At 45.4% G+C, this 18,480-nt stretch overlaps 1 protein-coding gene across 1 annotated transcript in view; it reads left to right on the top strand.

Moving 5' to 3' along the window:
• mdfic (MyoD family inhibitor domain containing) overlaps positions 1-17,609 on the top strand; it is a 60,575-nt gene extending 42,966 nt beyond the window's left edge. Inside the window, exons 5-6 of the transcript XR_008414364.1 lie at positions 14,309-14,416; positions 16,239-17,609. The gene's annotated coding sequence lies outside the window, so the exon portion shown is untranslated. The remainder of the gene's footprint in view (positions 1-14,308; positions 14,417-16,238) is intronic.
• Positions 17,610-18,480: the final 871 nt, after the last annotated feature.

The following is an 18,480-nucleotide window of genomic DNA, read 5'->3' on the forward strand; positions in this document are numbered from 1 at the left end:
ATGTCGAGTGCTGCTTTCCTCCTTGTGACACAATAACCACCTCACACCACCTCCGACGCCACTTTGAGTCATTTTGGGAGAACAAAAGGTTTAATTAAGGGCGGGCCACATCACACGCACACACTTGCACTCATACTGTCTGGAGCCATATTGGGGTCACACTCTGATACATAAACACCCTTGAACGGACAAACACAACCTGTATGTGACCCCCAAACTTGTTCATATAGGTGGAGATGTTTGCAGCACCCGTTCAAAACATGCTGTCTATCATATATCAGTACACACTTATTCACAGTAAATGTTACACGCACGTATTTCCATGCACACAGATTGGGAATCAAATGGGCTCACTCATGCATACAGAGACCAGGTAGAAGGAAACACACACCCACACAAAGACACACAGACATGAGCTCAAGAATGTAACATGTACAAGTGGCAATGTCATCTGTGTTCAGGAGGACATTCTACTTTCACAGAGTTTTCTAAAATGTGTTAATGTTGTTTGTTGTCACACACTTGTACATTCACAACACAACACATAGTCATTACAACATCAACAATGTATGTACCAACTTGTATGTATAGATGGCTATTTCACCTGTATACTCCTATTCAGCCACGCACACAGAAGTAGAAACCTAGTTGCACAATGCTGTAAAATGCTTAAATGTATACACCCACTAACATACATTCGACTGTTTTGCATCACTTTGGAGAGGCTGCACGACTTTTTAAAAGTTAGAGAAATTAGCTGTAGTGTCCCCTCATGGACATTTCAAAACTAGCAGCAGCACAGTCTTGACGTCAGGTTGTCCTTGCTCATGGCGGCGTCCTGTGTGGTTCAATCTGCTGACCGCACCGATCAGAAGTTGCTCCAGCGGGCCGACAAACGCTGCTGATGCTGACTAATCCAGTCCTCACAGAGAATTCAGGAAAGAGAAAGGCAGCAAGCCGGCACTTTAGTTTGCGTGTCTGTGGTTGTGCCAGGTGTCAAGTGGCTCACAGAAAAGTTTTTAACAAGTGCCACTCGTTCAATCTGCTGTTCAAACAACGACGTGTCCTGAAAGACCGAGCGCCCCGTTATCTTTTAATTAAGTCTCGGCTAATGTGCCACTTAATTGACTAATCTGGAGATTTTGTTTTCTCCAATTTATTTGAAAACCCCCGACGTCTGCGATGAGGAGGCGACACTTCAGGCGGCGACGAGGGGCACTGAGGTTCAAGCCCACTCAAATTGACGCTACAAGTCATTGTCACGAGTGTGATGGCCATGTTTAAAGCTCTGAGGACGGGTTAGTGTGTTGGAGGGAGGTCTCTGTCTGATCCTTCAAATGGCACTGCGTAGCGGAGCATGGGTGCAGACGGACCAAGCACATCGTCCCATGTTAGTTTCACATGTCTGTGCTATGTCAGTGTTGAGCGTTCTTTTGCTTTTGTGAGGCATTTCTGTGGTCACTACCATCAGAGGAAGCATCAGTTCTTGAACAAGCTTGCTGACACACAGTGGACCCGCTGATTCCCTGAGCAACACTGAGGTTGTTGTTTTGTTTGTGTTCCAAACATGTTTGGAGGTGGAGAGCAAAGATTTCCAGAGGCTGGTCCAGAATCTTGAGGGGAATGTGTGACGCTGGACAGAGTCTACCTCCCTTGCACGTTTTCAGAAGTATGCAGGATCACTTTTGCAGGCCGACTAAGAGGCAGGAAGCATCAGAATACGAGAAAACTTGTGTCAAATTGAAGCATTTTGGGGATCTGTTGCTGGGGTCAGGAGGAAACACTCAAGCAGATTAGAAGGAAAAGTGGCGTCACAACGGGGTGTCGGTACTGAAGAGTGCAGGGTGTGTTGACTCACTCGGAGAAGAGGAGGAGAAGACAGGAGAGGGACAGACCAGAAGTGAGCTTTCCGTCCCTCGTGAGCCTGAAGATGCATCACAGCTCCACCACTGGCTCATCAACAACACAACATGCACGCAAACACGGCAGCAATAATTGATTCTCCAGTGGCCACCAGGACTCCAGCGACTCGCTAATTGGGCAAAATTAGCATGAATTAAAGCAAATAAGTGTAACGTGTAATTTATTACTCATCAGCTGAAGTTTAGTGCAGGAAGGCTCCCATTTCCCTCAAGATTGCCTTAACAGCTATAATGCATTTCTTAATTTACTCTGTGGAAAATCAATTTTTTCAGACTTCATTAGGCAACGATATGTTGCCGTGCTGCTCCCCTGAGTGCCGCCTCCAAAAAAAAAAAAACATTATGCTAATTCCTGCCAGAGCATCTGTATGTAAATACAGAGCGGCTTTGTTAGCGAGGTCTTTGTTTCGGAACTGGGCCTTGTTCATGATGGTCTGGAAATGAGGAAAAGTCTGTTTGTGTCAGCACGCTTTGACACAAAGTCAACTTGAGGTTTGGTGGAGTGTTAGTGTTTTGGTTTTTAGTGTTGCTCCTTGTCCTTTTCAGGCATCTTGTCAGGTCGTCTCCTCAGCACCTCGCCAAGTCCAATGTATGCCAGAGGAATTGTGTCTCATAGTGGTCCCTCAGTGGGGCTGGATGAGTGTTCAGGGGAGAATGGAATCTCTTTTTGGAACAGCACAGATCAAGTTCTGGTGTGCGGATGTGAACAGTCAGTGTTGACCTGCTGACGCTGTCACAAATCTGTTTGAGGGATCTGTTGTTTCTACCAGTGGCCCTGACTAATGGTTCCATTTGCTCAAGCTACCTGTTCTAAGCCATTTTCAGAAACTTTGACATAAGAAACGAAATGTGTGAAGGTTTGTTTGAGCCGAATGTCATTGTGTTTGCTCATTAATTTCATAAAGCAGTCTGAAACTTTCCTTTGATTTTCTCTCCGCCCCTCCTCCTGGTAGCCCCTGGGCCACGCGACCATATGGCGCGACATCCTCGGCTGCATGTAGAACACTGCGTCTGTTCAAAACGATGAATTGGGCAGGAACTAATTAGTTAGATTCCCAGGAATTGTTTTCGTCTGATGTTCATTAGTCGAGACGTCAACTCAGCCCTCTTAACGGTCGGTGTTGCCACTGTTAGCGTGAGCATGACTTGACTGTCTTGGTGTTTAGTCAGCATTGTGTGGATTTCATTGTCAGCATCATCCGCCTTCTAAGAATCAGCACCTCTACGTTCAGGCCCTGATGGTTGGTTAAGCCCCTCTGTTCTGTCAAAGGTCAACACCAACTGTTGTTGAGTTTCAAATTTGAGGATGAAGTTCTGAATGAACATGGATCCTCTTACTAACCATCATAGATAAATCCTCCCGACTGACTCACAACACAGGTTCTGCAACGGTTTAAAAAACTCGCTGGAAAATCCCTACAGTTTTATCAAGGTAAATGTGTCCCATGAATTGTTGGGAATAAAAAATAGACTCAAGATTCACTTTCAGTCACAAGAAACTGCTCACCGAGCAAGTTTGTTGTTTTCAGTCAACAATCATGTATTAAAAATGTTCCCTAAACTAATGGTGCAACATCAACTTTAAAACAAACATCAGTGAGTGTGTTTCCTCCACCGTCGTCTCCAAGCGTCGAACGTCGTTAGATATTTTTTAAGTGAAATTCCGTGGTGGTTGCAGACTGGGGCGACGCTTCCTGCCCCAGTTTACCTCCCGGAAGACGCCTCGTCATTCCCAACTTCCTGTCTAACATCGTTGTGTTTGTTTAGTGCATCAAGCATTCACCGACGATCCTCTCGGGAGACATCAAGAACCAAACGCTGTTTCCCCGCCATGCTTGTTTGACTAATTTACGCTCAGGCGAGTGTCTCCAGGTGGCCGTCGCCGCCACCTCGCAGCCGCCACCGCCGTTTGACGTCTCCACCTGAGAGATTTGCTGGATGTGTCTGATTCTTTGTGAGTTTCCGCTCTGGGCTTGTTTACCACTAAGTGTTTTTGTGATTCGCTGAGACGACTTTGGGGACGGTGTGCTTGATTGAAATTTGGATCCCTCGCTTGTTTCTGATGGATGTTGGTAAACACACGGCGTCTGTTAGTAGAGTTAGCTCGAGAAGAAGCTACACACGAGGCAAGATGTGTCATTCTACCTCAAAGGTTGTTGATGCTGTGTTCGCTACATATTTGCGTCGACAGTAGATCCTCCGCCTTTTTGTGTTTATGTCAAAGTTTCACCTGGATGCCAGGGACAAATTTGTAGCGTTGTAGTTGATGCGAGTATGAGATACCGATCATGAATTTTTGACATTGTGTTGCGTTCATGCGTTCAACGCGTCTTCTGCAACATCCGATTGAGATGGTCGAACCCGAGAGTGACCTCTTCTGGCACCTGTTGGAGGAATTATCAGCTCTACTCCGAGACCCTCCGATAGTTCTTCCGTGCTCATGAACCACCTGCAGCTTGCCCCTCTACTCCGACATTTCTTTCTATATCCTAAAGAATGTTGTGACCTTGTCGTCCATGGTTGAGTCGTGTGTCAGAGTCAGATGATGTAACAAAAAGCGATTCTCTTGTAGACACAATGAAGAGGGAGTGAGTTCGGGTCATCTACTTGTGGAGTCCCCCACATCGCAGTGGTTTCCTGTGACTTGAACATCCAAAGACAAACCATATCCTCCAGCATAGGAGTCACATGGACTGTTGACCAGACTTCGATGCCTCTAACTGCCTCCTCAACTACTCCAGGTCATCTGACTTAATAAGAATCTGAAAAAAAAGTTGAACTCATTTCTCTACGCGCTGAAGAGAAAGTGTGTCAGCATGTTGCAGTTCTCCCCCTCGTCCGCTCTCCCACCGCTGTCGGTAAACAAATCCCCAGTCCCATTAACCTCAGAGTCCCTCTGAGAATTCCACAAACAAGTCCAACACCTTTCGACAAACACACTCATGTCCTGGAGAACAATATGGAAATATTTGTCCTCCTCCACTGCTCCATCTGTCGGTTTTGTCTAATTGCTTTAGCGCTAGTCTGGCATGCTAATTTCACCCCCCCTTTATTTACATATTCTGCTTGATTTGAAATTGTACCTCCTTAAAGGGTTAGCATTTCATGCTCACCTACATTAAACCCCTCATGCTCTGAGGATGCACTACCTGTGTAAGCAAGACCACCCACTGTACCTGAAAACCAGTTGGCCAGCTCACTTCCTCTCTATTCCTCTTCTTTAGTCTTGGTAAATGTGACCAGACTACTTCCAACCAAGAAACCTCCTCCAGTCTTTTTGGAGAAACACTCGAGGTGCTCACAGATTATTCATGTGTGTCTAGGTCTCTCTTTGCAGTTGAAAAACTCCCAAGTGAGGTATTTAGGTGACATCCTGACAACATGTCCGAGCTGTTTCAGTGGGATTCTCATGATGTCACGGTCGTACTTTGAGCCTCTCCCTGGTGAGTGAGTTGATCCCTGACTATCAAGGGCCATGTGGAAGAATCCAGTTGCGGGTCAGTTGAATTCTGAAGTTGCTTTCACAGTCCAAAGTCTGGAAGTTTGTGTTGGTGTGACGCGGTGGATTTTTATTTTGCAGAAATCAAAGAGGAAAATGGATGAGAAGGTGGTCTGGACTGCGTCTGAGGAAGCATAGGCTACATCTCTGTTTCCTTAAGACTACAGATGGCCTTTTTGATGTGCAGCTGAAAGAGAGAGGCCGGACACTGGGGGAAGGTTTGGGAGTGTTGTGCGCTCACATGAGTGCGATTCAATCAAAGGCCAAAAGCTATTTCAATTTCTTTGAGCTCATCCTGGTTCTGCACCAGTGCCGCCTCCTCTCCAGCTGAGCGTAGCTTCTCTCCTGGAACCGGACCACATGATGACACCTCGCCGTCTAGAGTTTCAATTGTTTCTCTGCTCTGACCTTTTGATTCATGAGATAGAGAGTGAAGTCTGCAGCCCAGTCCTGGCTGAAAATACACTGAAGTTTGCAGAGTTCACTTTCCTGGATTAAAAAAAAAAAACAATTCTTGGCTCGGTTCATATTTGACTCTCGCTTTTGTTTGCTCGCTTACTGGAATTCAGGACAGTCAACCTGTTAACATCATCAGTCAGTCTGGCACTATTTAACCTCAGCTGGACTTTGTGAGTGCACGGCAAGTACGTACAACTACACTTAGGTAGTAGATAGGATAGTAGTGCTCATATAGTTCAACCCAGTGGCAGCAGGTCAGAGTCATGGGAAAGGTGAAATAAAGGTGACGTAACAAAAAGTGGTTCTCTTATAGACACAATGAAGAGGGAGTGAGTTCGGCTCATCTACTTGTGGAGTCATTGGAAGAAGGGGTCAGGTCAGAGTCATGGGAAAGGTGAAATAAAGGGGTGACGTCTGAAAGTCCGTAGTTAGTGTCCGGAAAGATGGGTGCGCAGCACAGCAACGGTTGATCTCGACTTTAAAGAGTCACTTTCAAATGACGGGCCCTTGGAAGCGACTTCATGAGTCAGAGCCACATGCTGTTGAGACATCAGAGTTGAGGGATTTGATGAACTGTTTGAATGGAGGAGTTTAGCAGCAGCAGTAGTGTAGATGCTTTTGAAACCAAGCCCTCTGCTGGAGGCAACCGTAGGCACACGTATGAAGCAATGAAATGCAACTGCACTTCACTCGAGTTAGCTGAGGTGCGAGTCCAGCCACGCACGGCCTTGTCAGTGTTTGTACTCATAAGAAGACGTTCATTGGCTGCCCTGAGATTCTGCGCCCCAGCTCAGAAGAGGTTTCTCTCGAGAGTCGCCCACTCGTCCAATTTACAAGAAAGCCAGACAACTGGAGAATATTCAAAGCAACACTTGTTATTCTCAGCGAAGCAAACATGCTACAACTCACGCACACGCAGCGGGCTTATTTATGTGGCGGGGGAATGCTAAGACGAGGCGGATTTGAGAAATTAAGGCTTTGTTATTTCCCCCCCGCCTTATTTTGTACCCCGCTTTTTCTCCTCCAAGTTCACCCAAACAGAGAGAATACAGTCAATATTAAGTCAATTATAAATATTTATAATCTACACATTTTAAAAATCCCGTCAATCACAGGGATGCGGGAGATAAGCTCGCAGCAGCTGGTCGGTCCGGATGTGATTTGCATGCCACAGAAAGCCTCAGCTTGCCATCCCCGTTTTGTTTTTGACTTTGCACGCCTGCTTGTTCTCAGCGCAGATTAAATATAGAAGTTTTGTTCTCGTTGAGGATAGATGTGTTTTTCTCTTCTCCCCCTCTCGCACACACACACACACACAGGCGGTATTGACGCCTGATGCTGATGGCGATTCATTATTGAAAAGGAAATCGTCTGGATATGACTGGAGTTTGTTATGGGGGTCTTTGTTCTCGTCATCTATATTGCAGGGCATCTTTGTCAGTCAGCACTCGGAGATCTCTCTCTTCTCTCTGTGTTTGTGTGTAGTCGGAAGAGCTTTTCCTCCTCTGTAGTGTTTGTCAGTGATGCTGTCCTATTAACTAACCGCCTTCTCTTCCACATGATGGAAGTTTAGCCTCCGAGTTGTTTCAGCTGCGTGACCTCCAAAACTGAAGTTTCTGTCGAGTACCTTTTTCTGCAAGTTTTTTCTGAACACACCCTCTGCCGGCTTTAAATTTTAAATTGTTGCTAAACTACTTTGCTGCAGAGTCGTTCAAGAACCGATGGGTCTTCCTGCAAGTCACATGTCTGTGTTTAAAACTGAAACTAAAGCACATTTGGTTTTCTGTTGGCTGTCGTGGATGTGATGATGTTAATGTCCACTTGAGACTCCGGTTGAAATGAATGTACTACTAAACCCAGGAACCATGACGAGGGACGATTTCCAGTCATGCGTGTGTGTGTCTGTGTTTTAGGTTTCCTGATTGTTTGTTTGTTTGTCTATGTCAGTGCTGCACTGAAAATCTCAATTCTCATCAGGAGCAAGGAATGTCACATTTTTAACTCCCTGACTGTAGCAGTCACATTTCAAATTGTGATGACACCAGAGGTGTCTGTATTTGATAACAACAGTCCTGAAGTGCCACGGCACTTGATTCTTCTTCGCTTTTTAACTGAACTTTTGCAGTCATTTGTGCAATGTTTGATCTCTGTGACGTGAAGAACACAGGCAACAAAACTCCACTTACATAACATGAGAGGGATTAAAACGTCCCCGCTTCCCGCTTGCCGCAAAATGCTCCGCTCACGTCTGACGGCGACAGGCTGAGCCGCATTTCAACTAGCAGCGTATTGTGGCGTATCTTTGAACAAGCAAACAACTCAAGTGAAGTGCCTGCAGTCCTATAAGCACTTTATCCTCAGAGCTTCATTGGGCAACAAGACAGGCGACGAAGACCCAGAGAAAAACAGCAGAATGCAAATGAACGCTTTGACATGCCATTCAAACACCAGTGGGAGGAAACATTTTCGGTGGATGCCACTCTGGAACGGTGTAGAAGAGGCGGCGTGATGAAGAGAGATGGCGAGGCTTCTCGGCGTCATGATGGGGTCCCATGTGTCTCATCGTCTTGTTTAGAGTGCATTAGCAGCCGATGACACCGCCCCCCTCCCTCCTCGCTCCAGTTTCCTTGTTGTCAGGGAAAGTGTCCCGAGGCAACAACAGCACCCCCTTCACCTCCCGCCCCTCCTCTCATCTTCATGCTCAGATATGCAGAGGCCTCATTTTCCGTCAGCAAAGCATGAAATCACCAGAGATGTCGCACAACAGCAAGCGCTCTGACAAGGGGACACTTTGTCAGCCCACCTGGTTGGGCAGTGCCAAACCTGAATGAGGGAAGTTAGATGCTGATCTGATGGGACACATATGGAGAGACACATACATACCACGTGAAAATGTCAATTTTCACATCTCATTTACCAATTGTTGAACAATTCCTGAAAACCAGAAAGCTCACGACTTCAGGAAATGACTTCTTGTCATTTCTTGTCGTTCTTGTCGTGTGGTCATAGCGGAAACGTTATCCGCACAAAGGCCCCAACTTCCTTTTCTCAAATAACACATTTTTGGCTGTGTTTTGTGGTGGGGTTTGCAGGGCAAAGGGCTCATAATTTTTCCCTATGGGACCAACCAGGACCTCTACTCCCCTGGAATATAAACTTCCCTGCGCCACTCGTCGAGTGAATTTGCCACTCAAATGTTCCCCTCTGTTGAGTGTGGTGGCGTGAGCCAGCTTGATCATGCTCAAGATCCCTTGGATGTTTTGGATTGTGATGTGACTGCTTGAACAGTGAGGCCGCAAACACCTCCCAGAGACTCTGGTGCTGTCCTGTAATACCAAAAGTGAATATGATAGAGGCCCTCTGGTCTGAGGCTGCTATCTTGTTCTGGTCTGACTGTAGTGGGGGATATATTTCTGGCTGACTTGGAAAGTTTCGACATCATGTGTGGAAGTCACTTCGTCATGGAAGTATCCACTACAACCCCATCACGTTTGAGTCCAAAAGCTCCACCACAGACTCGACAGTGAAAGCGGACCGCCCCAAACTTGTCCTCAGTTGTTATGCAACAGAGCTAGGGATTTTTCCAAACACTGCTCTGGAAAAACTATCCAAATACTGTCTGCTGCGGTATTTTAATAAGTCCAGCGTTCCCACAAGTTCCTCTTTGGCCTCCTGGTTCTCATCACACTGTTTGGATTTCACATTAGTGTGTGTGGGTGTGTATGTGCGTGCATTTCAGGGAATCCCTCCCTTTGTTCCCCTGATTCTGACCTTGCGTTGTTGACTACTTTCTGTTTGTTTTTCCAAGATTTTTTCTCAACATTCGCAGCAGTATCTTGGCTACATGAGCAGGTTTCTTTATCACCAACACAACATCCAGACTACACAAGCTCCCAGCTGTCTGTGACGGATCAGCTCTTTCAGTAACAAGTGTTACTGTCTCTGAAGTCTTTCTCACTACCAATATTTTGACGGTGTTGTTGTTGGGCCTTATGATTTGGTATGTGGCTGATAAACTGTTTTTGTGTGGAAGAGGGGCGTGTGCTTGGGGAGAGTTGCACAGAGGGAAGCTACTCTGAAGCCAAAAATAAAACAGAAAAATTGAATTTGGGAAAAATATGTTGGAGGAATAAGCAAAGTCTTTGTCATGTCACGGTGGGTTGTCTCTCTGGTGCAAAGTTCAGGCCATTGTCTTCCAACATCCATTTAACTAGAAAGTGCGTAATGTGCCGCTGTTTGCGCCTATAAAATTCTCACCTGTTGCGTCAGTCCAACCTCTGTATGTCATGCAGCAACCTGACTGTGTGTGAAGTTCAGTTGGTGTGAGACAGCGCATGGACGATGAGTGATGACGGCTTCTAATTTTCAATTGGTCGTGTTCAATCTCCACCGCTGCGATCCACAATCCGGTAATTAAGGTGGGAGCGAGCTTTGGAGCCGATATTAACGGTGTTGGGTCGACTCACCCGCCGCAATTCCAGAAACCCTAATGTTCCATTTCCATGATTGCCGTGGACGCTCGGGAGACTCGCTCCCGTCCATCTGAGCGTGTGGAGGAATCGATCTGCCCAACTTTCCTCCGAGTGCTGGTGAAAGACGTTTGAAGCTGAGAGGCAGAAGTCCACCGCTGAGAGCCTGTTGCTTAATGACAATGACCTTAGAGCAGGTCGCCCGCCCTGAGGCTGCTCCAGGCCTAAGTGCCGCACCCCCAGCCCAGTCATGATGCTGCCCCGCTGCCATCTGTCCTGATAAATGACTTCTTTTGCTTGATTGCTGCATCGGGAGGTGGAAGGTGCTTGGAGGGAAATAAGCGTAAAATGGGGGGAAGTTGAGACCGTATCTGTTTGACCTCTGATAGTAGAGGTCTGTGTAGTTGAGTAAAGCCAGAGCACCACTTTATGGTATGTGCAGTGAATCAACCAAGAAGGAGAATTATTTTTTTAACTGCAGGTAAAAAAAATTGTATTCATCATTCCATATTGTTATGGCGTCTCAGGATATAGCGTAGTGGTCAGATCAGAGTCATCCTGTTTGCCTATTGTCTTCATAAAGCCCTCATGGATGTTGCCTGCCTTTTTCCTGCCTCCTGAAGTTGTTTTATTGTTCTAGTTGGCTTTTAACTGTTTTAAAGTTGAACAGTGTCCCAGAGTGTTCAGAAAGGCACTCGTGAATAAAATGCGTTTTTATTATTGCTATTTTTATTATTGTTTCATCCGTGTTTGTGCAATGCTAGCCATGTGCTCTAAGACGATTCAGACTGCCAATCTGTAATCCTCTGCTTATGAACCTTCTGAAGTTGCACAGACAGTGCAAATGGTCCTGAACTCAGTCTCAGTGGTCGGTCAACCAAATAAGTGAAGCCCACTTGAAAAAAAAAGTGATCTCAAATAATCTATTTTATAACCAGAGTGTCTTATGTAAAACTCGATGGAGGAAAAACACAAAAAAAACAGGCCAAAGGCAAAGTACACTAAAATGGGGAGAAGTGTCATCTTCACTTCATATGATTGTTTTGCCTTCATTCTTGATGTCTAACTGGATATCCACTGAACTGACGCCTCTATATAATATTGGGATGTTCTCACAATTGTTTTAAAGAGATAAAGAGAGTTCAGTGGAGGGATTCGTTCATCTGAACGTCACTTGAGTCGTACCGATGTTTGAATGCTGTGAGGGATGAAGTGCAGCAGTTCAGCACCCAAAATATGCTGCGGATTAACTCTTTTGTGTTCAGTTCCACTGTCGCTATTTAGTTTGGGCTTATTTGGGACGCACCCGTGCGCTTGCACACACGTCTGACGGCCAGGATTTGCATTCCTCCGTCTCTACCGAGTTGAACTTTGATTAAGTGTTTGTATGTAGCGCCTGGAGCGCGCTCAGATAACGGCCGGTAATCCCAGGGAGTGTGCAGGACGGCTGGGAACGCTCGAGCACCTGTACGACGCTACGCGTTCCAGAGTGTTGGAACCGGCAGCTAATGCTGTTTTAATTCAAGTTAACTGTCATACAAGTTCAGAGGAGTTGGAGTGCGACCAACCAGGGGGTCAGTTGGTTGTCAAACCAGGGTGGAGTTTTGTTACTGTGACTCCAGATTATGTTGTTATGTGGTGTGACCTGCAGGGGTGGAGGTGTGCCTGGAAGAAATGAAGCTATATGTATATATATATATATATGAAGCGTCTTTCAAAGTGTTGTATGTCTATGATTGGAATCTTGACTTGATCAGATCACGGTGACTTTAAGGCAAATGACTGAGTGACTTTCAGATTTTTACATTGTGAAAAACTGTCCTTCAAAAATGACTCGTATCCGGCAAACACATAGAGACAGAAACTCATATGAAACAGACAAACGCAGGCATGCAATAAGCAATCACGTGTACGGACAAACACGTACACACGTTTGTATTTCTGTCCTTGTGGGGACATTGTGAGGCTTTGCCATAACCCTTTCCCCAGCCTCTCACCCTCAACCGAACCATCCAAAACAAATGGCTCGCCTTAAAAAACTACTTTTACTGGCATTTTAACCCTCTAAACCTTGTGAGGACAGGCCAAAATGTCCTCACAAGAAGGTGGCTTGTCAAGCCTAGGCAAAACATGCCCACACTGACACACACAGGTTATTTTTTTTATGCACACACCGAGGGACCCAGGGACCCAGAAGACACATTAGGGCATAAAGGCACACAAAATAGCTGGGACACACACTCGCAGACACACAAACTAGCGCTCATACCAGCACAGAGGTGCACATACAAAGGAAAGATGGTGAATTGCGTGACTCCGAATAAGAGTTATTGTACCTTCATGCGACAACAACGTGTGTGGAGTCGTACAGGTGTGTCATTCGTGCGATTCAAAGGTCTGAGTCAGTTAAATGGTTTGCTGGAGTGCACCCCGGCTTGGGAAGGTCTCCTGGCCAGCGCTGTGTGCATCCGGCATGTCATCCCGCTCACACAATTCCTAGTGTTCCCAAAAAGAGGAAGTGCTAGACCGTGACCAAGAGCCGAATTCCCCTAATGATCCAGAGTCATTTCCAAATGAGTTGATTAGCGATGTCGGGTTCTGGGCCTATTACACATTCATGACAGTGAATTAGCCAACATTTACAAGCCAAATGAAATCTCAGCAGAAAAGAGACTTCATCTGCAGCTCCCCTCTTCCTTTTGTCTCTGACACTTCACTGCCCCCTGTAGTCGGAGCGGGCATCGCACGGTGGTCCCTCCCCTCCTGCGGCCCGTCCACAGGTGAAGTCACACCTTTTGGTTGAAAAAGATGGACCCTGAGATCTAAGGTTTTTTCTTTTTCTTTTTTTTTTTCCTCTCTCTCTCTTCAGCAAGCGGGCAGGTTCAAACGCTGCACAGATCTTTGAGCAAACATCCCTCCTCGCCAATCAGCTCACGGCTCTGTGCGGTGCCGTCGCCCACATCAATATTTAATTTCTGCAAATTTGCAGTGACACACATTAGTACAATTAGAGGCAAGTTTTAGCTGGGTCTTTCTGAGCCGAGAGGAGAAGTGGAGGTCTCTCCGTCTCCCTCTCTCTCTCTCTCTCTCTTTCGCTTCAGTGTGGCGCGCCGGTTCCTCGGCCCTCCACCTCTAAATAATTCATCATCCAATCAATCATCTTCTCTTTGTTTTGGGCCCCGGTGTCTGAGATGAAACGGCCCGCTGCCAAAGCTGCTTTGCCTCATCTGAGGCCTGGAAAACCTGATCTGCTGCTGAGATTACACACACGCACACACACACACTAACACACACACACACCCTGCCCACAAACACTAACACACAATAACACAGCCAAGCTTTGATTCATGTAGAAACGTCCAGATTCATAGACTCATACCCACAGACATGTACACACTCACTCACACACACACACACACCGAGCTCTCGATGACATCATGAGTGTTTATGAAGATGTTCTTTATTTTATGAGCTGGATATTGTAGTGTGTGTATGCATCCAACCCTTGACAAACTTGATGCAAGTCGTTGCGTCAGTGTTTGTCTGGTGCAACTGCCATGGCATCTGCCTTTAGCATAGATATCCACATGTATCCGCTACGTATCCTTCTGAACACATGAACATGTGTGTATATTTTACTGCATGTGTCTTTATATGCGATAGCCTTTTCACCTCTGAGTATATGTGCCAGTGTGCGTGTGTGTTTAAATGAGTGTGTGTGTCAAATCTAAAGTTGTGCACCTGAACTCTGATTTGGTCTGGCTCCTCTTCCAAAGCTTGCGTCGCAGCTAATAGCGTTCCGTCATAGGCCACCAGCGGCGTGTGATCTCCGGGCTTCAGCGCCGGCGGATGCGGTTGCGGTACACCCGTGCGGCGGCAGCCTCTCTTAATAGGAGGAAATGTCTTGGACAAGTGATTTTGAAGACGCTCCGCTTCATCATCTTTTCCTTGCTCTGCAGGTGACGCCGCCGCTGCTGTCCCGGTTTGATGTGAACAACACAGATGTTGAGTGAGACCCCACCTGCTGCCCCTCTCCGCTACATCAGAGCGCTGCCGCGTCTATTATGGTAAAGAAAGTGTCAGAATTTCTTTTCGGCTTCTCTCTCTTTTTTGTTAACAAGGTGGTTTTTAAGTGGAGCGTGTCGATATGAACTCTGCTGGATGGAGCATGAAAGCAGGCTGACATGTTTCAGACCCCCAAATATCCCCCCCTGGTGCCCCCCCGCTCACATTCCTCCAACAAGATTAAACTGAACACTTGAATCTCAGCAGTCTGATCACACAACTTTCTTCCGTTTCTGCTGCTGTTTGACGAATTTGAGGACAGGAGTCTTGTGATGTCAACAACAGGCAGTTGTACAGTTTTTGTTGGATTACACGTAAGCCACTGTCATGAGTCAGAGCTCATGGTTCTCAGTGGAAATATCGAAGCATTTCATAGGTTGCTTTGCTTTTTTAGTTGGATTAATCCCACTCCGAACAAGTGTAGGTTTGGCCTTTGATCTGGATCATAGCTCATTAATCCAATGCCACAAACCAGTCAGTATTTCTGCATTTCACCCCATAATTTCTTCAGGCCATATTGAGAAACACAGCTGAAGGAAATAAATCTTGAGCAGTCACTTCCTCCCGCTGAGATCCAACCGTTAGTTCGAGTGGCGTGTGCTCGATAAATGACAGCAGCGAGGGTCGGTGGGAGCGATAAACATTCACAAACAGCTTCTTCATCATGCACCAGTCCAGGAGTGATGGATGAGGAGGGACGGAGGACGAGTGTCGGAGCTGAAGGATCACCTCCGTTTGTTTTACCCGCACTCGTTTATCTTATCGTGCTTTCGCCACGACTGCTGTGTCTAATGTCAACTAGTGTGGGGACACAACTGCTGGATAGTGACAGATTTGTCACTAAACCCGACGAAAAGATGTTTTGTGATCACAAGTCTTAAATGTAAAGCTCATCTGCTTTCGTGTGGAAGTTGTAAATGATTGTTTTGTCATGACTATTTACATGATAGTTTATATATATATATATATATATATATATATATATATATATATATATATATATATATATATATATATAAATGGTCACTAGAATTGAGAGAGGTGAGGGTGAAGCCTCCAAGCTTGTATACAGTACAAGGCCCCCAGGGACAGCTGGAGAGCCTGGAATGAGTGAGGTTTTTGGAGCGGCACAAGAGAGGAGGAGGAGGGGTGCATCTGTGAAGGGATGAAAATGTTTTCTCCTGTATTTAGACTCGGTCCAGTGAGACGAGGCGGACAGACACCCTGAGTTACAGCCAATCAGAACGTCTGTTCACGCAAACAACATCATGAACATTAAGATGATTTTCTTTATGTTTTAAAGAGTGAGTTGTTCCAGTCATTGCCTGTTTACTTTGTTGTGAATTACCTTTTGAAAATCTGATGTTTTGTGTGCAAGAAAATTTAAGCAAAATCCAGGGTTTGGATCTTATTTATATCTTAAAACAACACAACTAAACAGACAATAAACATTCTAGCATACCTGAAAAAATGTTCCTCAAACAAAAAAACGTTTTATATTTATATGGATGAGGCATGGGGAGTCTTTGTCCTTGACACTTGAGCAAGGCTGTAGCCCCTCTTCCCCCAGGTCTCTCTTAATGACTGTCTCTCCTCCAGGCTGATTTGAAATTTCCAGTTGTAAACTTCCTCCTCGCTCTCAGAGTCCAACTTTATTTTCCTGCTGATGTCAGCCAGCGCTCTGAAGCGCCGGGTCACTCGTCAGAACACGGCTCCCGAATTCTTCCTGGGCACATCAACATTGTTTGCGACGCGTGTGAGAGAAGTTGTGGGGAACTTTGGAGTATTTATTATTCAAAGCTCTTGTTTGCTATGCTGTTTCAGACGCCACAGTTTGGATCCTGACACGAGTCACTGACAAGACGGCTGCAGTCCAGGCTGGAGCAGGTGAGATCACACGCTCCTGTGTGTGTGTGTGTGTGTGTGTGTGTGTGTCAATCTGTATTCCCTCTCCGTCCTGCCTCATGATGGTCACTAAAAAAAAAAAAAAATCCACATTAACAAGTTCCATGAATAAATAAAGAAGTTATTTTATTGATATTGTTTTCACTGAAAATGAAACAGATCTTTTTGTGTGTGTGTGTGTGTACTATTGTTTGTGTAACTGCCATTAGGTTCAATATTGAAAAAGAAATTTGACAGTAATTTATTAGAATAACACGTATAAGGCTACATGCTCTTCAGAGGTGTCGTGGTCCTACTTTGAGTATCTCCTGGGTGACTGTGCTTCTCACCCTAACTCGAAGAGAGGCGCCCGACCTGCTTAGCTCTTTTTCTTTTGGCCACAACCAAAGCTTGTAACCACAGTAGAAATATTTAACCATTTCTATATTGTCTATGTCATTTACAGCAGCATTTTGAATAATGCCTTGAGAATTAAAATATTTGAGTTAGCTATCATAATCAGATTTGCATGTAAAATCAATATAATGATTAAACTATTTTGCCGATTTTTGTGAGTCACGTGATCAAGAAAATGAAGCAAATCAAAAAGGAATTACTTTGTAAATATGGATCACGTGTTTGTGACAATAAATATAAACGAAATGCTCTCTGATAATGTCAACATAATAGCGGTGTGCTATCACATTTTCCAAAAATGATGTTTCTCTTTCTTCCTGCCTAAATCCCGCTGACCCCCGGACTGTTTGTTTTTAATTGTCGGCATCTTGTTTTGACAAGCAGCAAGTTTTTTCAGTGTTGATCAATCAGATCCATCGATCGCTGCCATCATCCGTGTTGACATACACTCTTCACACACCTGTTTGTTTGATCGATAACTTATTACCTCACACACGCTCACATTTTGTGAGGGAGAGGCACACGCAGTCATAAACCAGCGAGGGCATAAGTGACTGCTCCACGACTGTCAACTTTATGTGTCTGCAACCACCAAATTCATCAGAAACATAGTGTGTTTTGCCGTGGTGCAGCCAAAGCAGCAGGTTGTGTGTTTGTGAAGACGCACACACAGAGGCACTGCTGAGCGTGGTAATTGACAAGCACAGGGCTTTTAGTCGGCATATTAAATGTGTCAACTCACAAAGTCGAAACGCTGTAAACGCCGTCAATATTCATGTTGTCGTATTTGTCAACCAACATTTCATAAGGAATTCATGAAAAAAGCCTCTCGCGCGACACGCCGCTGCGCCGCATGCATCTTTGACAAGTCTGGATCCATTTAGAGCCCGTCAGCGAGGCCTGTGGAACACGGCGAGCACAACAGATAAATATTTTGTTTCATGCATCTTTCAGATGCTGCCTCTGATTGCTGCGCGTCGCTCGTCTAATGGACTCTGATGTGGAGTGAATAATTAACACTTCAACAACATGTACAATCACGCAGTTGTATAATTGATATTATTTTCTCTGTGGAAGCCACGTTTGAATAAATAACCTCAGAGAGTTGTTTAGAGAATCTGCTGACAGAAAAACAGATGCTGCTGCTTTTCCTTTGTGGATTTTGAGTCAGCGCTGTGGCAGAAAAAGAGCCATCAAGCTTCGATCCCTCTTCAGTAATGGTGGTGGGCAGGACGTAATTCAACATGATTCATGTTTATTTGCTAGTGATGGAGAGGTTTCTTCTCCTACTTTTGGAACTGAGGGAAGTGAGGATGCTCCAAACCACAGCTCAGTGTTAAAGCTAAGTTAAACCTGGTGTCGTCCCGGCTGGACTTCTTCATATGGTGACCAAATTCTATGTGCGCAGAAGATCTTTGTTGGCTGAGCCACTGTCCTCCAAGTCTAAGAGGAGGAGTGAGAACGAACCAAAACTCGATTAGAGATCAAGAATGGTTTCTGTAAGCAGTCATGCTAAACTATACTATTGTTTTTATTGTGTTTTGATGTGAAGTCAGTGTATAGTCATGATCCACTTGATCAGGTCCGGGTGATCTATCATCAGGTGTTCTCTGCAGGTTGTCTGGCCTCTCTCGAAGACATGGTTAGTGTGGCAGCACCTCAGTATTTACCTCTCTAGTTTGGCTCTTTTGCTGCAGCCTGAGCTTAGAAAGAATCGTCCTGAACAGATTTGATTTGAAAAGTGTCTTTTAAAAAAAGCAGCCCA

Source organism: Synchiropus splendidus, chromosome 4 (genome assembly GCF_027744825.2).
Source record: "Synchiropus splendidus isolate RoL2022-P1 chromosome 4, RoL_Sspl_1.0, whole genome shotgun sequence".
NCBI classification, from domain to species: Eukaryota; Metazoa; Chordata; class Actinopteri; order Syngnathiformes; family Callionymidae; genus Synchiropus; species Synchiropus splendidus.